This window comes from Vulpes lagopus, chromosome 5 (assembly GCF_018345385.1).
Source record: "Vulpes lagopus strain Blue_001 chromosome 5, ASM1834538v1, whole genome shotgun sequence".
NCBI classification, from domain to species: Eukaryota; Metazoa; Chordata; class Mammalia; order Carnivora; family Canidae; genus Vulpes; species Vulpes lagopus.
The window spans coordinates 66,387,572-66,408,431 of record NC_054828.1 but is presented as its reverse complement, the minus strand read 5'-3'; positions in this window follow the sequence as shown (position 1 = coordinate 66,408,431).

The following is a 20,860-nucleotide window of genomic DNA, read 5'->3' as shown; positions in this document are numbered from 1 at the left end:
AACAAATACTACTAGCATTTGTTATTTTATAATATTACATCTATTGTAGTGGTGTGGTGTTATGTGAGACAACAAAGTAATGCTTCAATTCTAGAATCTATAATGAACCATAATGAATTGTACTTTTTTGTATGTATCACTCCCTTTAATAAATATTTGCTCAATTGAGTTGACCCAGGTTTGAGAGAATAGAGAAATGACTTCCACCTTAGGAAAATTCTAAATTTTCATTTTGAAAATTCTAAAAGAAAAATTTAGTTTCAGATAAAACTTACAAGATAGGTAATATATTTTTAGGTAACAATGAAAGAAGAGTGTGTTAATTGGAGGAAACAGAAGGAAGTGGAAATGTCACATAATAATGGCAGTTGTCATTTACAGGTTACATATATCAGGTAATTTATATACATCATCTCATGTAATTCTCACAATGACCTTAAATCCCCATTCTGTAAATGGGGAAACTCAGGTTCAGAGATTTTGAGTAATTTATTGAAGGTCACACAGCTCCTAGGTAACGGAGGCTGAATTCATTCCTCAGAGCTCTCTGAGTCTTAATCACCATATGGAAGACTCATCTACATAGATCTCTTGTTACTGGATCAGAATTTATGCTGGAGAGAATTAGATTTTAAGACTAGAAAACTACTCTAGGGAAGCCTGTAGGTGAACAACTACACCTGTCAGTCGCTAAGCAATGTCTTGTTTCAATGACAGACATGATATTTACAGTGAAACTGACCTTTTTTATATGTAAGAGATTCAACACAGGATTCCATTTACTACGGCAGGATATGAAATTGACTCATGAGATATGGCCTTCCTAGTACTTCCAAACCTAGACTTTAAAAAAAAAAAAAACCTGAAATTGACAACAGGCATTTAACAACTAGTGACTAAATGGGATACTGGGAGAAGCATAGTTAGAACACAAAAGCTTAGGGGCAGCCCGGATGGCTCAGCGGTTTAGCGTTGCCTTCAGCCCAGAGCCTGATCCTGGAGACCCGCGATCGAGTCCCACATTGGGCTCCCTGCGTGGAGCCTGCTTCTCTCCCTCTGCCTGTGTCTCTGCCTCTCTCTCTCTCATGAATAAATAAATAAAATCTTTAAAAAAACACACACACAAAAGTTTAGATAACTTTTTATTACACTGGACTGTCTCCTGCCTTAGTTCAAGGTTCCGGTACTAGATTTCGTTGGGAAAAAAATTTGAGATTACATTAAGATAAAGTAGCACATAATGAAAATTATGCATGGGATAGCTATATGAAATAAGGTTTTCCCCATCACTTAAACAAGAGCTGTATTGGAGATGTAAAGACTTCTCATAAAATATATAAATTACAGTCTATCTAATGGAAGTTTGATTGTATTTGCATCAGCTTTGGGTTAATCTGGAAGGTAAAATGTAGGGATGGTAGGTAAAAACTCTGGATCTAAATACTGTGGCGATTATGGTAGCCTAAAGGTACAGAGACCTCCAATTTAGGAAATGTCTTCTGTAATTGAAGAGTAAAGAAGGAAAGGAAGGGACGCCTGGGTGGTTCAGTGGTTGAGCATTTGCCCTTGGCTCAGGGCATGATCCTGCAGACTTGGGATCAAGTCCCACATCGGGCTCCCTGCATGGAGCCTGCTTCTCCTTCTGCCTGTGTCTCTGCCTCTCTGTGTCTCTCATGAATAAATAAATAAATTATTTTTTTAAAAAAAATTTTTAATACAAAAAGGTAGGAAATGAAATCTATGCTTTACTCTGACTCACAGTTTCTACACAGGAAACTTCCATTCATCTAATGTATACACACAAACATACATACTTCTGAGTAAGCTTTATATTCTACTAGGTCGATACCTACTGGATTTAGTTAGTTTTGTCAGCCAAAGACAGCACCAGTCTGCATTCTCAAATTATATCTATCACGCACAAAAGACTTATATATTTGTATTGTGGTCTTTTGTCTCTTTTTATAGACACTGTGATGAAACTCCACCTATAGTGATGGGATTCATTGCAATATTAGGAAAGTATATTTTCTCTTTTGGAGATGAGTTGTAAATTGACATTCTTGAGTTTCACTGGACTTACACATAACCAGTTAGTTCCCTAGTTAAGATAAAATACTTAAAAATGAAACTAGAATATAGCAAGTTCAGAAAAGCTATCCTGGAGCTGATAGTTTGCTGAGAAAATTAATTTCCTTGGTTTTTAAAATTTAACTAGAAAACTTTTAGCAGAGCTCTAAATTTAATAAAGTGGTCAGATATTTAAAAAAACTAAGATGCAATATCTGAAGGCTAATTTTTAAACTAATCTGGGCAATATTTTCTTGAATTGAAGAAAATGACATCATTAAATATAATTTAACAACTCCTTTATCATGAAAATTAAAGCTAACATTTTACCAACTGTAGTTATAATGGTTATAGAACAGGAAGATATTTTTCCTGGGTATGCATATTTTGTATAGTGAATATTTTGTATATTGAGTGAATCAAAAATGATGTGTGTACCTGTGATCCTATTACTGTATGCTGATATTTTTCTTTTCTTTTTCTTTTTTTTTAAGATTTACTTAGAGAGAACAAGACAGAGAGACAGCACAAGTGGGAGGTTCAGAACCAGACAGAATCTCAAGCAGACTCCAAGTTGAGCACATAACCTAATGGGGCTCGATCTCACGACCATGGAATCATAACCTGAGCTTAAACCAAGAGTCAAACACTTAACTGACAATGCCACCCAGGCACCCCTGCACCCTGCATACAGGTATTTCTTTTATAGCAATGACTTCCTGATATAATTTAGCTAATTGACATTTATTTATGTATTTTTATGATAGTCACAGAGAATGAGAGAGAGGGAGAGAGAGAGAGAGAGAGGCAGAGACACAGGCAGAGGGAGAAGCAGGCTCCATGCACCGGGAGCCTGATGTGGGATTCGATCCCGGGTCTCCAGGATCGCGCCCCGGGCCAAAGGCAGGCGCCAAACCGCTGCGCCACCCAGGGATCCCCGCTAATTGACGTTTAAATAACACAAGCTTTGTAGAAAAAAAAAAAGCAGGTAGACTAGAGTGATCAAAGAATAGATACAGTTTGTGATTTCAGGGGGGATACAATCTCTTGTTTTAGAATCAAATTCAGTAATTTTTCAGCTTTTAGTGAGTATCAGATTCATGTAAATGCCAGTCTGGGATTTAACTTTACCTTTTTTTTGTAAGCTATTATATTAAACTGTTACTTTTTCATGGATGATAGTAGAAGATACAAGACTCCAAGGTCAGAGATGATGGACTTTATTATTCACAATATTGCAAGCAGCATGTGAACATCAATAGATACCTCATTCCCTTGTCCTATTGGCCTCCAGGGCCTGTGTGGAGTGATGGACTAGATTCCAGGTGTCTTAATTGCAATTATGTTGGAATCTACCTGCTTCTCTTTTTCCCTAGGCTGCCGTTCAGGGAGTATACCAGTCAGGCCCACTGGAGCTTACTAACAGGAGAAAGATAAACATCATGCCCAGGGATGGTCAAGGAATAATTCTGAATTTTCAAGATAGTTTTATATGTTTATCCTCCCTTTTCTCTGATCATTGCCCAGGAGGGAGCCAAGAGGAGTCAACTCATTCTCGGATGGTCATATTCAGTGACTAAGTTACCTCACTAAGAAGTATAGACCAGGAAGAGATAAAGTACATAGAATCAGAAAGAGTTTTTAGGTGATTTCTAAAAAATCCATTCTGCCTCTCAGGGATATCAGCTAAAAGTGATAACAGGTGTGAATGTCTCTCAACTACCATAATCATCTGCCTGTATTTCAGTGGCTTTTAAGGGGCAAACCACTGCCCGACTATAGAGATGGTTTGGAAAGCAGAACCCAGAGCACAGTCTAGATTTACGAATCATATTTGGGTAGCCAGAGTTAGCTGATTAGACTAGAACAGCACACTCTTACCAGGAAGTGTCGACATACATGAAATGCCATAAGTAGCCTAAACAAGATGGATAAAAAATCCCATGTAGTCAATTTGCCAAAGAAGGCAGGAGCAATTATTTCTGCAATGTGCTTTGAACAGTGTGAGTCAAATTTTTATCAAGAGCCACGTTTGGCATGAAGTGATTTCTGCACCAGAAACATAGAGTCCTTTACTTTACACCCTGTCTACAAAAGGAAAAAGTAGATGTGCTGCCCTTTCTAATGCAATGATGAATTTAGGAGGTGATGGTCACCCTCTGAGCAGGCTCGATCAGCAGCTTGATGTTAGTTGGTCTCATCAGAGAATGGGCCTTTACGGTCAACTTCTACATGAGTGATGAAGTCTGAGCACCAGCTGAGATTTGTTTCCACAGTTCATGGCCCTGCAAAGGGGTGTATTTAACCGGCTACTCTGTGGCCTTCCAAGTGGTAGACAAAACACCTGGGATGCTGGCAGCCTCTCAAGTGTTAATAAAAATGTAAAAAAGATTCATGAAGGGTAGTTTGGGCCAGAGCTATTAAGAGGGTCTTGAGTTCTGACTGGAGTAACCCATCCACTTCTGTTTGCAAGTAGCTGGCACACAGACTGAACATCAGTAGTGGTTCAGTGGACACCACTAAGTTTTAATTTAGCAGAGCCATCAGTAAACCAGGCCTAGAAATTTAGAACACCTGTGAATCAAAGCCCCCCCATTGAGCCAGCAGTGTCACTTCCTGAAGGCAGTGAAATTAATGTTTCTTTCAAAGATGTAGCTGCCTCTTTTTTGATATAAAGGCAACATGACATTCTTGCCAGTCCAACTGTGCTCTTAACGATACCATTCCCGTTTGACTAGTGAGGCTTGCTGAATTTCCTTGTTAATGATCCTGGACATCTTTTTATATGTTTATTAGTTATTTCTATTTGTTGTCTATGTGTGGCCTCTTTCCATTATTTGCCGGGTTTTTAAATTTACTTGTTCATACTCATAATGCTTTGTTAAAATTCTTTTTATGTTATGCTTGCAAACATTTATTATTTGTTATTTAAGGTATCTTTCACTATACAAAAGTCTGTAATCACTGCATATTCAAATCAGCCGTGTTGCACCTACGTATCTTCTGGGTTTGGTGCATTATCTCAAAGGTATTCTTCTCCTCCACTATTATGAAAATATTTCCATATTTTTTCTTCCAAACATTATAATGTTTGAATTTTTAAACCCTCTAGAATTCCTTTTTATGTTTGAAGGTTAGTAATCAAACTTTATTTTCTTCTAAATAATTAGTCAATATCCTAAAAGCATTCATTGTATTATTCTCCCATTCGCCATGATTTAAAAAGCCTCTTTTTTTTTTCTTGCAAAAATTCCAAATATACTAGGATACCTATTTTGGACTCTTTGTCTGAGTCTAAAATACTAGCCTAATGGTGCTGACAGGACAGGAAAATAATTATGTGATATTGTCTGGAAATGAATAGTAATTTTTAGATATTGCCTTGTAGCTCATAATATCATTACATTTCTCAGATCATGCTGAAATGTGCATTTTTAAAATTTTTTATAATTTTACAAGAAGAATTATTAATAGATCTTATGTTACATTTAGGAAAATGAATGAAATTTAATTTTTATAAGTAACTATTCAATAGCAAAAATAGTTTTAGTTCTAAAGCATCCCAATAACTGGGATTCATCTTTTTCAGCAAGGAAAACCCTCGCTTGATTCTATATACCTACTCCATTGCCAGAAAACCAAAGATGTGAATGAGGTCAAAGGGGGTTAAGGATTTACATCTTCTTTTTTTGGCAATTTTCTTTATCTTTGTGTCAAGACAAAAATCTACTGAAGCCCATGTAACTGACCTTTCAGTCTTATGTGAGGGAAATCTTGAATATTTAACTATATTTAATTATGGATTAGAGGTTTCATCATCACCAAAGAGGTAACCTCTCTAATGCCTAAATCTTGGTATATGAAATCCTCCAAATGAATCCTACATTAACTGAGACACTGATATGGAATTCTATTTCAAGCTTAATTACTGCTATTTGGTTCTTGGGTTTAGCCTTCAATCATGTATATGGAGTGTAGTCATTCATAGTCTAATGTTGGACTAACCGTTCTAGCAAGATGGAGACTTGATTGCTTTTCTTTTAAGATAAGTAGGGAATGCATGCCCAGCACTCTTTGCCTAATTATATCATTTAATTTTACTACAATCCAGTAAATTAGATTTTATTATGTTCACTTTACTGATGGGGGAAATCATACTCAGAAAGATTAAGTGATCTGCCCAATGCTAAAAGCTAACAAAGAACAAATTTGGAATTTAAAACTTTGTCTGTAGGGTTCCAAAGTCCATGGTCTTTCTGCTCTATCATTATTCAAATCAAGTTTCAAGGAGCTAACTTGACAGTGTATACTGATAGCCCTAAGCAGTGACCCTGCTGATTGAATGAATTGTAGTGGAAAGGAGGCATATTTTGGTTACTTCTGGCTCCTACACACACATTAAGAAGAGTAAGAGATTTATCGTTATTTTGTTTTTAAATTTGAAGCATGTGTTCAAGTGTTATTTAAATCATTTCTCCCCACACCCTTTTTTGGGGGGCAGTTATGTTATTTGTCTGAATACAGCTTGGCTCCTTTGCTTCTGTTTGTATTCATTTCTGAACATGTAGAAATCTCACAGGAAAGTGTTACTGCCTTCCTTCTTTCTGTTTCCTTCCACTCCCTTAACTTACCACTATTTCATTTTCCAGTCCTGCCTGTTATCAGACTCTCCTCTCTCCATTTAGGTTCTGGTCACATACCCTTGGTTCTCATGGTAAAATTGATTTCCCAGGTTTTGATCCCTCTGTGTGTCTAAGCACTCAAGACATCCTCATCCTCTGGCTCCTGTTGCCAGAATTGAACTGCTTTTGTTACATTTTTATTTCTGATTCAGGCAGCAGAGTATATAAGGGGATAGATTAAAGAGCCATAATGTCTAGATTTGAAAGCTGGTTCATGTTTAATCAGCTGAGGGTCCTGGGTAAACAACTTTACTAGTTTTCTATAAAATTGGGATTATAATAGTAGGACCTTATAGGCTTATTTCAAGAGGATATAAGCTAATATTAGTAAAGTGCCTAGAACAGTGGCTGATGCATAAAAATTCTTATGACCATCTTGTAAGTAAATAAAATGAGATGGTCCATTAGCCCAGCCTAACTCCCACAGAGGGAGAAGCAAACTAGATTTCTTGACGTTTGTTTTCCAATAGAAAGCCCTGGTTCTTAAAGCTAAATCATTCTCTGCTCTGGATTTATCATCTTCCAAACCAGAATCTTGGAGAGCTGCTTCTCTTTTTTGCTCTTTATGTCATGCTTCCAGAAAGCCCAAAATTTGGCACTGAACAGCAATAGAATGAGTGTTTGCAGAGTTTAGGGCTCTAATTAACATAAAACTGCTTAAAAACTACAGGGACTTTGCATTTAAAGGGATATAACATTTACAGGCAACATAGAAACTGAACATTTTGTGGGGCATGTTTTTCAAGTGGACCTGAAAGCCTGGGCAACAGGACTATAAATGCACTTGTAAATGAGTAAGACCCGGTTCCAAGCAAAAAGCTTAATCTTACTCTTTTTTTTAAATCTTTTTTGAGATTTTTGAAATTTTTATTGTTTTTTTTTCACATGTGTTCATAGATGTGGCTTGCAGTGGTGATAGTATATACCTAATTTTTATTCTTTTTCTTTTCCTTTTTAATTTTAATTCCGGCGTAGTTAACATACAGTGTTTTTTGCTTCAGCTGTACAATATAGTGATTTAACAATTCTATATATTACTCAGTGGTCATCAAGATGAGTGTACTCTTAATCCCTATTACCTATTTCACCCATCCCCCACCCACCTCCCCTCTGGTAACCTTCAGTTTGTTCTCTATTGTTAGGAGTCTGGTTTGGGGCTGTTTTGCTCCCTCTTTTTTTTTTTTAACTTTGTTTATTCTGTTTCTTAAATTCCACATGTGAACGAAATCAGATGGGTATTTGCCTTTCTCTGTTTTATTTCATACAGAATAATACTCTCTAGATCCATCCACATTGTTGCAAATGAAAGATTTCATTATTTTTATGGCCAAATAATATTTGGAAAATTATATATATGTGTGTATATATATAATTTTCCAAATATTATATATTAATATATTATATAATATATTATATATATACACACACACACACATATACCTTCTTTATCCATTCACCTATCGATGGACGCATAGGTTGCTTCCATAATTTGGCTATTATAAATAATGCTGCAATAAATATAGGGGTGCATGTATTCTTTTGAATTAGTGTCTTTGTGTCCTTTGGGTAAATACCCAGTAGTGGAATTACTGGATCATAGAGTAGTTCTATTTTTAATTTTTTGAGGAAACTCCATGTTGTCTTTCACACTAGCTGCACTCAGTTTGCATTCCTACCAAGACTGCACAAAAGTTCCTTTTTCTCCATATCTTCACCAGTATTTCTGGTTTCGGAGTTTTTGACTTTAGCCATTCTGACAGGTGTGAGGTAATACCTTGTCATGATTTTGATTTGCATTTTCCTGATGATGAATGTGTCTTCTTTGGAGAAATGTCTGTTCATGTCCTCTGTCCATATTTTAATTCAATTATTTGGTTTTTTGGTTTTGAGTTATATAAGTTCTTTATATATTTTGATTTCTTTTTTTTTAAGATTTTATTTATTTATTCATGAGAGACACAGAGAGAGAGAGAGAGAGAGAGAGAGAGGCAGAGACACAGGCAGAGGGAGAAGCAGGCTCCATGCAGGGAGCCCGATGTGGGACCCAATCCTGGGTCTCCAGGATCACGCCCTGGGCTGAAGGCGGCCCTAAACTGATGAGCTGCCCTATATTTCGGTTTCTAACCCTTTATCAGATGTCATTTGAAAATATTTTTTTTTCCCCCCTCAGTAGGTTTCTTTTAGCTTTATTGGTTGCTTCCTTTGTTGTGCAGACAGTATGAAAATAGACATGTAGAACAATGGAACATAATAGAAAGCCCAGAAATAAACCCACATTTATATGGTCAATTAATATTTGACAGAGGAGGCAACACTATGTAATGGGAAAAAGACTGCCTCTTCCACAAATGGTATTGAGAAAACTGGACAGCAACATGCAAATTAATAAAACTGGATCACTTTCTTACACCATACACAAAAATAAACTCAAAACGGATTAGGACCTAAATGTGAGAACTGAAACCATAAAAATCCTAGAAGAGAGTACAGACAGCAATTTCTCTGATATCAGCCATACCAACATCTTTCTAGATATGACTCCTGACAACAGCAAAAATAAAGTATTGGAACTATATCAAAATTAAAAACCTTTATTCTTTAATACCTCAGATTCGTCTGGTTTATTCAAGAAAATCACTTTCAATATTCATTTGATTCATCTCTGATGCTCTTAACAAATAAGAACCTTAAAACATTTTTCACAGTCTCACCTCATTCTCAATTTGCCTAGTTCTTGACTGAATTTCTTCAAATTCAGAATTTCTGATTGTTTCTCAATTGTTGGATTCTTATCCACCCAAATGATCTCATCTGTGTTGCTAAGTTTCTGCTAGGGTCAAGTTGACATTTTATTATTCTCCAAGTTCAGATATTATCCAAAGATTGAAAATAGTTCCCCACCTTTAAAACTAGCTTAATTAACATTTATTTACACCTAATTATTTTCACCTAATTTATTTACATTAATTCTCTTAAAAATTCTGTCAAATATTTTAATTCTGGAAGCTTTTACTTTCACTTATCTTTGGTGAGTTTCTATTTTCACTTGAGATCATCTTTTATTTTCAGGTCATCCCTAGAGATATATAGATTTGAAGAAAGAACATCTGTCTTTTATCATTAGTTTGGAAGGTATTATACAAATACTGGTTCTGTTTCCATGACAAAGAAAGAACAAAACATGTGAATCAAAAGATTCAGATCGAGTCCTGTATAATGTAACTACAGTCAAATGTTATGTCTTCCTAGCTACAGGAGAGAGAATGGTAGAAAGAAGGAGAAACCCAAATCTGACCTTTGAAAAAAACCTTGTCTATCAGAATGAACTTCCGAATGCAAAGGTAGGCCACCATTAAAAAGGCCAGAACAAATTCTTCCAAAATGTAATAAAGAGACGCATTTGGCCAAGGGAGTGATCTATTCACTTCATGTCCAAAAGAATCAACAAAATCTGTTTTGTGGGTAGTAACCAAATTTGTTAAGTAACAATTCTTTCAAATTGTTCTTATATAATATGGATTTTTTGTATAAGAATTTATTTGAATCAAAGTAACTACTTTGTTCTCTTGCCTTATTAATTCCCTCCCCAAACTGGTCCCCAATCCATCTGGCATCATTTGCCGTTTGTGGCTTTCACAACTGGGTGTAGTGGTGGCTACTGGTTTCTGGCAAGCAGAGAACAGAAACACGGCCAAATATCCTCCAATGCACAGAACACTGTCCCACAACAAAGAATTATCCCACCCAAAGCGTCAATAATGGCAAAGTTGAGAAACCCCGAATTAGTTGTTTAAAAATATAGATAATGAAGGAAACAAGGTTATTCATAACCAAAAATTCATGCCATTTCTGGAAACTTGAAGAAACGTTCCTCACCTTCCAACAACAAAATGTGACAGAAATTTCAAAGTGTCTTTCCAAAAATAGGACATACGTAGCCACATTTATGTTTCCCTTTCACTTGCCTCCTTGATTTTCCTGATGTGGGATTTTAAGGGACAGAGGGGAGGTGGTTGGTATAATGTGTTTGAAGTGCCCTGTAATCTGCAGAGAGCTATATGGTTGTAAGGAGCTCTTGTAAAGAAAAAAGCCCAGGGCATCCTTGACCGAGGTTCTTGTTGTCTGATGCCGTTGCTGACTTTGTCCTGGATATTTTATTTCTCCTATAGGTCATTCCCTTTGAGCATGATCTCTATCCTTACTCCTTTCACCTAGTACTGCCTTGTGTTTTCAGCACAAAACATACTGATGCAGTTTAGTATTAGGCTCTATTTTTCTGAAATGTCAGAGGTTGAGTTTCAAATTCTATACAGATGACTAAAACCCAGTTATTCTCCAGTAAACAAAACAAAACAAAAATTCTGCAGATGTATTTCCTGGCAGCTGTAGGGCAAACAGCCATTGTTGCTTCAATCTGATCAAGTCTTTTGAAGAGCTTTAGTACCACCCAGTTGTCTCTGGGCCTCTGAATCATGATTTATTACAGTAATACTTCCCATTGCTCACCCCAGGAGCTTTCAGAAATAGCTTCCTTGGTAGTTCCAAATACATTTGGAAGATCAACTGGAGGAGCAAATGTTCGAGAGAATCTGAAGGTCTGCTTTACTGATGAAGGGGATCAGAGAATATATTATCATCACAACCAGAAACAAACATACTTACTGTTTAGAAACTGGAGTGTTTTTAAGGTGTCCTTGTTTAGTAGCCGAGTCAAACCACTAACTGTGTTGCTAAATTTAGGAAAGAAATATTTTGCATATGGGCCAGAATTTGAATAATTATGCTTTCTGGCTCTAGATTTTTGACAAGGCACTGTGAATTAGAGATCAAAAACATCAAGGAGCACTTAAGACTGATTTGTTTTTAAATACTTTCTCCAAAGCCTTCTCTGGTAAGAGGTGACTATTTCTTTTCTTAAAAGTTAAGACAGTCTCTCTCTGGTATTCCTCCCATGGAGATGCCCCTGATTTATCATGAGACAACTCATGAGGACATGTAAGAAGACATTCCAAATGGTTCTACTATCACATCTTCTAGATCCAAGAAAAGCACTTCTTTGTTTTGGAAATTCTTGGCTTCCTTAATGCTCACCATTCGGAGGGGAAATAGGTTGATCCATCTCTCTCTCTCTCTCAGTAATGGATATAGTAAATAGATATTTAATTCAAAATTAGATGAAGATTCTTTACTTCAGAATCTTTTTTTTAAGATTTTTTTTAAAGATTCCAAGCACATGATTATAGAGATCCTGTCATTTCAGTACATTAATATAAAGCACTGTATCTTGATAATACTGAGAGAAACGCATCAGAACAAGTCACAAGATGAACATCTGCTACCAAACTTACATTGTAAGGTGTTGGTCCAATACAGGGAAGCCACTTTTTGAGATCCTCAGGTGACTATGGCTTTTTGGGCTGCTTTTGAATCTTAGAAACATAGAGTTTAGGGCAGAAATGAAGGGATGAATAACTGTCAAAAAGGGAAGCAAAATGAAATGGAAGTTTAAAGTAGCTTATGAGAATGCTGTGGCATAACATGACTTCTGTGCTTTGACCATAACTAGTACCATACTAGTGCGGGGGTGGCTGTTTCCATGGCAGTAGACTCTTGGGGCCAATAGGTTTTCTCCAATTAATAGTTTGAATTCCTCATATTTCTCACTCCTTTTCACTTAAAACAAAATCCCTCCAAAATTGATATTCAGATTCAGAATATCAATCTCCTTCCCTAAAATCTCAGAGAAAGTAGTAGCATCCCTCCTTTTCTTTTTCTTTTTTAAATTTATTTATGATAGTCACAGAGAGAGAGAGAGAGAGAGAGGTAAAGACACAGGCAGAGGGAGAAGCAGGCTTCATGCACCGGGAGCCCGACGTGGGATTCGATCCCGGTTTCCAGGATCGCGCCCTGGGCCAAAGGCAAGCGCTAAACCGCTGCGCCACCCAGGGATCCCCAGCATCCCTCCTTTTCAATGCTAATCCTCCACTTGTACTGTTAGTCCATCCCCTTAGCTACCTCCAAGGCCTTGTTCAAATTATTCTGTATCTCCTCTATTTTATTTTATTTACATATTCCTTCTATTGAGCTATAATGTCACATAGTAGGGCATCAACTTGATTATAGCTGCACAAATTGATATTTTTCATATGCATATATATCCATGTACTCAACACATTATATATGTAATATATACATATTATATTAATATATACCTATTATATATGTGTGTGTGTGTGTGTGTGTGTGTGTGTGTGTGTCTGATCAACATTTCCAGCACTCTAGCAGGCTTCCTCATGCCCTCACCAGTATATACTTCCCCCAAAGGTAACTACTATTCTGACTTCTATCATCAGAAATTGTAGTTGCTTTTTAAGTTTCATTATTTATTTTATTTTATTTTATTTTATTTTATTTTATTTTATTTATTTATTTATTTTATTTTATTTATTTTATTTATTTATTTTATTTTAGAAAGAGATGGAGAGTATTCATACATGAGTCAGGGGGAGAGGCAGAGGGAGAAGGAGAAACAGAATCTCAAGCAGGCCCAGCTCAGATCCTGATGTGGGACTCAGTCTCACACCCCTGAGATCACCACCTAAGCAGAAATCAAGACTCAAAAAAAAAAAAAAAAAAAGAAATCAAGGCTCAGGTGCTTACCCGACTGAGCCACCCAGGCACCCCTAATTTCCTAATTTAATGTCAGTGAAATAAAAGATTATGTACTTTCATATCTGCCTTCTTTTTGCTCAGCATCATGTCTTGTGAATCAATTGTATTAGGGTGTGTGGGAGTAGTCTGTTCTTTTTCCACAGCTCTACATAACTGTACTATATGGATATTTTGTGATTTATTTCTCTATACTACTGTTCATGGACATTACTGCTGTTTGCAGCATGAGGCTTTTATTAATAATGTCATGAACATTGTAATACAGTTGTGGGTTTTTTTTGGTGAACACATTCACTAATTTCTTTTGCAAATCTCAGAATAGAATCAAAGGTTCAAAGATCGATGGGATGTGTATGTATGTATGTGTGTGTGTGTGTGTGTGTGTGTGTGTGAAGGAGGGAGTTTTGGTACACACTACTAAACAATTTTTTAAAGTTTTTGTGTCATTTTTACTACTGTGTGAAATTCTAATTGCTTCACATCCTTGGTATTATTAATTCTTCAGTTCATCCATTCAGGTGAAATAAAGTGGTATCTCATAATTTTAATTGGAGTTTCCCTGATGACTTTTTCTGTTGATTATTTTTCTGTAGACTTTTTGACTATCTGGGTCCTCTTTTATAAAGTGTCTATTCAGGTTTTTTTGCTCATTAAAGAAGATGATTGTCAGTGGTTTTTTCTCTATAGCTTTTAAAATATTTTGGAATTAAATTTGTTTCAGATATGTGTATTATGAATATCTTCTCTCAGTATGAAACCTACATTATCATAATCTGAATTTTGTCTTTTTAGAAACAGAAAGTTCTTATTTTTTAAAAGAGATTTTATTTATATATTCACGAGGGACACAGAGAGATAGAGAAGAAGAGACAGAGGCAGAGGGAGAAGCAGGCTCCATGCAGGGAGCCTGACATGGGACTCGATCCCAGGACTCCAGGATTGCGCTCTGGGCCGAAGGCAGGCACTAAACCGCTGAGCTACTCAGCCTCCCAAGCATTGGATATTTAATTATACTAGTGTTCCCTTTCAAGTCTGAATTTTGCATTTCATTCATAAGGCCATAGTAAATAAAATAAATGCATTCATTCACACATGAATGAATCAATTAAAGAGTTACTGATTTTAGTTAATTTGCAAGTGCTTACTGATTTATCTTCAAGTTCCATTTTTTACTTCCAATTTTAATAGCACCTAGACTTTCTTTCAGAGATATTGTCAGGAACATAGAGATTTAAGTCTTTTGTTGGTGATTTTTTTTAGGAGAAGTATACCATATTCCTAGTATTTCTAGCTCAAAACTTTATTTTTCAAAGTCGGCAAACATTTCATTTTCAACTACTATCCTGACTTCATCTCCATTCTGGAATTAATAACTACACTTTTTTTTCTTTTCCATCATTCAACTTCTTCCTTCTTACACAGGCTTTGCCACTTTTCTTCTCTTTGAAATACTTTATGACTGACATATCCTAAACAGAAAATGCACTAATATATCCCTTCTTTCAATTTGAGTTAAATCATACTCATTTCCAATTCACTTCATTACAGATTTTCTTCTTTTGATTATTGTGTCCTATTCATTTGGCAAACTTATTAGCATGTTTTAGATCAATATATATTTATATATTTATATTTTAAAACTGCATCTACAAGGAACAACTTATGAAATAATGTAATTTTCCCTTAGTAGATGAATTTCAAAAAATAAAAAAAAATAGTTTAAAATGTCAAATATCTTCCAAAGCTACATTTTGGAGAATAAGTAATTCATAAAGAAAAATATAAAATTATAACAGTAATACTCTCTGATATCTATGAAGTGATTAAGATGTGTTAAGAACTCTGTTAAACGCTCTCAAGGCATTATTTCATTTAGTCTTCAAACTGACTTTATGAATTAATACTTTTGTTATTCTAATTTTACAGATGAGGTTACTGAGACTTAGAAAAATTAAGGAATATGTCTAATATCCCATAGTATGTAAGAGGAAAAACTATATACCTTAAATCTTGCTCATGACATGACTCTTGCCCATTTTTCTGGTTAAATAAATGGGAAATTGAAACAGACTGTAGAACACCATCGTGATACTGAATGAGGATGTAACTATCACTAACACTTTTCATTTTATTATTTTCCATTATTTGACTGTCATATGAAATAAGGAAGTCCTAGTATTTTTTAAAACTAAGTACATCCCCCAATTTCCTTAGTTTTTCTTAGGAGAAAGTGAACATTCTATCACATAAAGTGTCAGCAAAATGACCTCAAGATATGTATTTATCAAAAGAACAGCCTGCTACTTCAGCAAGAAAAAAGTGAACCCTCTCTAAAAGGTAGTAGAGTATTTGGACATTTGGGAAACAGCTTTGGCTGAAAGGAAGGAAAGATTTCATGGACTATAAGATGTTTTCATTTCTGTATGATTTTACCCCATGCCATATCTTCTTTTATAAATCTGTATGTATTTACTGAGAAAATATTTAATGTTAAATATTTTCATTTATCCAAAATTTATTTTTTAGTCTTCCTTGAAGTTCACATTTATATCTTAACTGTGATGTTCTTCTTTAATCTTTATTAGCATCTTTATAGCCAGGATTTTTAAGAGTGCTTTTTTTTTTTTTTTTTCCAAATTGTAAAATACTTCCAACTATACGTTTGCTAGTTAAATTAATCAAATACTATCATAGATGAAAGTAGGGTCAGGTTGATTTAACTCCATGGAAGCAGAATTAATGAGACTGTATTTTGAATCGACGTTCCACTTATTAACCTGATCAAATCAATAACTTGAGACTGGATATGCAGTTTTAGGAAGACTCTAAAAAGGGTAAAAGGTCGAGCAACTTTACTATGATATTGTTGCAAAATTTGCTTTTGTCCACTATGTGTGGTCAGGGGAAGCATGTCTTGATTGGTTATCATGAAGCAATTCATGAATATATGGACACCTACCAGTGGTGATAAGGGAAAGGGGAATATAAAGGTCTTGCTGCCTTTGTATGTACTGTTTTCCTCACAGGAAGATGCACTGCCTCTTTCTGTCTGCCAAACTCTTACTTCTGATGAGATGCTACCCTGGTAATTGGTTCAGAAATGTGCACTCTCCGATCTATAACTCCTCTGTGGTTTCTGTGATCACTACTCTGGGTCAGGGAGGTAGGCCTAGGTCATCACAGAGACCACTGGCAGTGTCTAAATCCATAGTTCTCTTATTTTTACCCTTTTTCTTGCAACCTAGAGAGGTACCTGTTATTTTTAAAACTACTCTGAAGTTGAAGGAAAAATTAGATCAAGCAGTCTTCCAAAACATTGCATTTTTATATCTCAGCATGAATTTAATGCCTGCTTTCTGATATGACAACTACCTCTTGGATCAGTGGATACTTTACAGTTAGCTGTCCATATGGAAGAGGTCCTCGGGATCAAAGAAAGTACAGTGCCATTTTCAAAATACTTATTCTATTTTGGGGTTAGTACATGTTGATCTGATAAGCATTTATTTACACTAATTTTGAAGAGCTGAGCTAATTAATAAGATAATTATCAAATAGTGCTAAATAGGATTCTGGATGATAGTTTTTCACCCTCTCCTAAGACCATATTTAACCTCTAAAAGGCAGACAATTGTATATTATTTTTTTTAAGATTTTATTTATTTATTCATGAGAGACACAGAGAGAGAAACAGAGACACAGACAGAGGGAGAAACAGGCTCCATGCAGGAAGCCCAATACAGGACTCGATCCTGGGACTCCAGGATCATGCCCTGAGCTTAGGCAGGCACTTAACCACTGAGCCACCCAGGGGTCCCAACAATTATATATTGTGCTTCTGATTTTATAGCCTCTCTGTTTATTATCCAGCATAGGCATTCTTTATGCATTGAAACTACATGACCATCTCAAAGTTGGTTGGAATGGAAAGGGTAGAATATAGAGTTCTTGGTTCATCTCTGTTAGTAATTACCTACAGCCAAACTTGATTCTTTTTGTTACAAATTTTTTATGATCCCAATGTGTCTTCCAAACTACTCACATTGTCTTGTTATATTTTTAAAAATCTAACAATAGCAATAGTTAGCCATGAAACTCAAAAAATTTAAGTACTTGTGGTCTAGCTATTATGCTAGTTGCTAAGAATAATTGGTGAGGACAGACCCAAACCCTAAGCACATAAAACTTGAAGTCTAAAAAACATCTTTAGAAAGTCAATTCTCATGCATAAAAAATATTGAAACAATATGCCAAATATAAGAGCATTTTGAACAATCTGCAGTTTTGGAATATATTAATCAGTCGACTCATCTCTGAGCATGGATAATGAAAGGTTTTTATTTACTGAAAAGCAAATAAACACAGGAACCATGATATGTTAGTCAGAGTTCTCCAAAGAAACAGCACCAATAGGGAAGATATATATATATATATACATATTTTTTTTTAAAGATTGTATTTATTTATTAGCGAGAGAGCAAGAGAGCACAAACAGGAGTAAGGAGGAGAGGGAAAAGCAGACCCCCACTGAGCAGGGAACCTGACACAGGGCTCGATCCGAGGACCCCGTGATCCTGACCTGAGCTGAAGGCAGACGCGTCACCAACAGAGCCACCTGGGTGCCCCTGGAATTTATAATTTTAACCATTTCTAGGACTATGCTTCTGTGGCAGTAAGTACCATCATACTGTTGTGAACATCCATCTCCCCCCGAAACTCTGCGCCTCATTAAACACGAGCTCCCCATACCCAATACCCACCATCTACCTTCTCTCTCTGTAGCCTGACTCCCCTCTGGGCCTCCTGTACATGGATCACAGAGCATTTGTCCCTTTGTCACTGGCTCACTTCATTCAGTATATTGTTCTCGGAGTTTATCCAGTTGATGGCAGGCGGCTGAGTTCCTTCCTGTTTAGGACTGAATAACATTCCACCATGTGGACTGTGTCTGGTTTGTTTATCCATCTGTCCATCCATGAACACGTGGGGTCTTTCATCTTTTGGCTCTAAAAGATAAATGGAGTCTTTAAAATTTCAGTTTCCTGGGATGCCTGGGTGGCTTAGCAGTTGAGCATTTGCCCTTGGCTCAGGGCATGATCCCGGGATCTAGGATCAAGTCCCACATCAGGCTCCCTGTGAGGAGTCTGCTTCTCCCTCTGTCTATGTCTCTGCCTCTCTCTGTGTGTGTCTCATGAATAAATAAATAAATCTTAATATATATATATATATATATATATATATATATATATATATATATATATGAAAAGATTTATTGTGGGGATTGGCTTATACAGTTTAGAGGCCAAGAAGTACCACAAACTGCCATCTACAAGCTGGAGAACCAGAAAAGGCTGTGGTATAATTCAGTCTGAGTGCAAAGGCCTAAGAACCAGGAGAGCTGAACATGTAATTCCCAGTCTCAGGCCTAAGGCCTGAGAACAGGAGTTGCTGGTATAAGTCTCAGAGGACGAAGGCTTGAGAACCAGGGGCTCCAGTATCTGAGAGCAGAAGATGAATCTCAAGCCAAGGAGAGAGAAAATTCACCATTTCTCTGCCTTTGTCCTACTTGGGCTGTCAGTAGAGCAGATGATGCCTGCCCATATCAGTGAAGGGCAGATCTTCCTTACTCAGTCTACTGAGCCTGAGGCTAATCTCTCTCAGAAACACGCTCACAGACACACCCAGAAATAATGCTTCACCAGCTCTCTGAGCATCCCTTGACTGAGTCAAAATGACACATAAAATTAATCATCACACATGATAAATAAAATGTAGTAAATGGTGATGTAATTCCATATCAAGTATAATTGATAAAAGTCATCATATCAGTCGTAGTCATTAAGAATCATTAATTACTGATCCCAAAGCCCTCTCCAGCAAGACAGGGTTGTGGAGCAGTGCCCTAAGGCCTAGACCCTGGAGTCAGACTGCTTGAGATTGAATTCTAGCTTCACTACTATACTAATTGTGTGAAAGATTGTGCAATGCCATCTTTGTCAGTTGAGGTTCCTTATTTCTGTAGTGAGGATATTGATAGGCTCTATTTCATGGATTGCTGCAAATATTAAATGGGGTAATATAAGGAAAGTGTGCAGCAAAATAGCATTCATGTTTTAGCCATTAGCCATTATAAATACTATTATTCACTTAACAGTTATTTACTGAATAGAACTTATCTAGCCAGGTTGTAATATGTCAAAGGTAAGTAATACTGGGCCCCTGGGTCAATGAGCTTACTTTCCAGTAAGGATGGTGAATATACAATCAGCTCTACTTCACTTTAGGTGGATAGTGGTGATGTGCCAATCATGCTGTGGAGAAGGTATAACATCCAGGGGCAGAGCAGATGAAGATGTGAACACTAAAGTTAAATCTGTTTATCTGAAACAAGATAGCTTTTTGGTCTTCTTGAAATAGAAGAATTTAATGTTTTTTGGAACTCCAACTTGAGTTTTATGTCAGAGTAAATGAAATGATGCTGTAAAGCCAAGTTTTTTGGTGTTTAATAGATTCAGAATGGGAATGGAAAAAGTTAAAATTTAGCAACACTATCTCATCTAGGGACAAGAGTAAGGTGTTATGGACAATATTATGAGATCATGTTTGCTGGAAAATATGTTTTCCAGATAGGAAAAGAATTACCTGAAAATCATAAGCAAGGAATGATTTCAGGAACAACACTGACAAGGGCGATTTCCCCCTCAATACCAGCATTATCTCAAGTAACTGACAAGTCTAAACACATGTATGCAATAGAAATGGAAAATCACTGGTTTTTTTTTTTAACTGAGGTCTTTAGCAGGCAATGAACAATGTTTAATGCCATATGGAAGTAATTTAATACAAATTTTGCAATACTTGAACAAGCATCATCACCAGATCTGCTAAATGGAGTTACTGACTTTGTTTCTTTCTAGCGTGATGATTTAGTTGTGCAATGGTACTGTCACCAGATGAGATTAATCACAATAATGATGCGTCTTTTTGCTAAGGACATTATCATAAATCATTTGAATACAGCCCAAGAGAAAAGGGTTCTAGTTAAACTTTCTAAATGTTATAAAATGGTTATAAAGCATGAGCTGTTGGAAATCGACATTATTTTTATTTCACTTTGGGAGCATATGGCAAAATGATTATTCATTGATGCTGAAGTGATTTAGCAAACATACATACACATGAGTATCTTAAGAGATATTGAAAGGAATGGTATCCTACGATACCAATTTCATGTCGATGAAAATTGCATTTATATGACCTTAACTCATTTAAAAATTGGACCTCAGTCTCCTTATGTGTAAAACAGAAATAGTAGCCATTTCATAAGATATTTATGAAGCCCCATATCTTATAAGTGCTCTGTGACTAAAAGTAATTCTCGCTTTTTCTCCTCTCCCTTCTCCTTCTCCTTTTTCTTCATCTTGCTCATTCTTTCC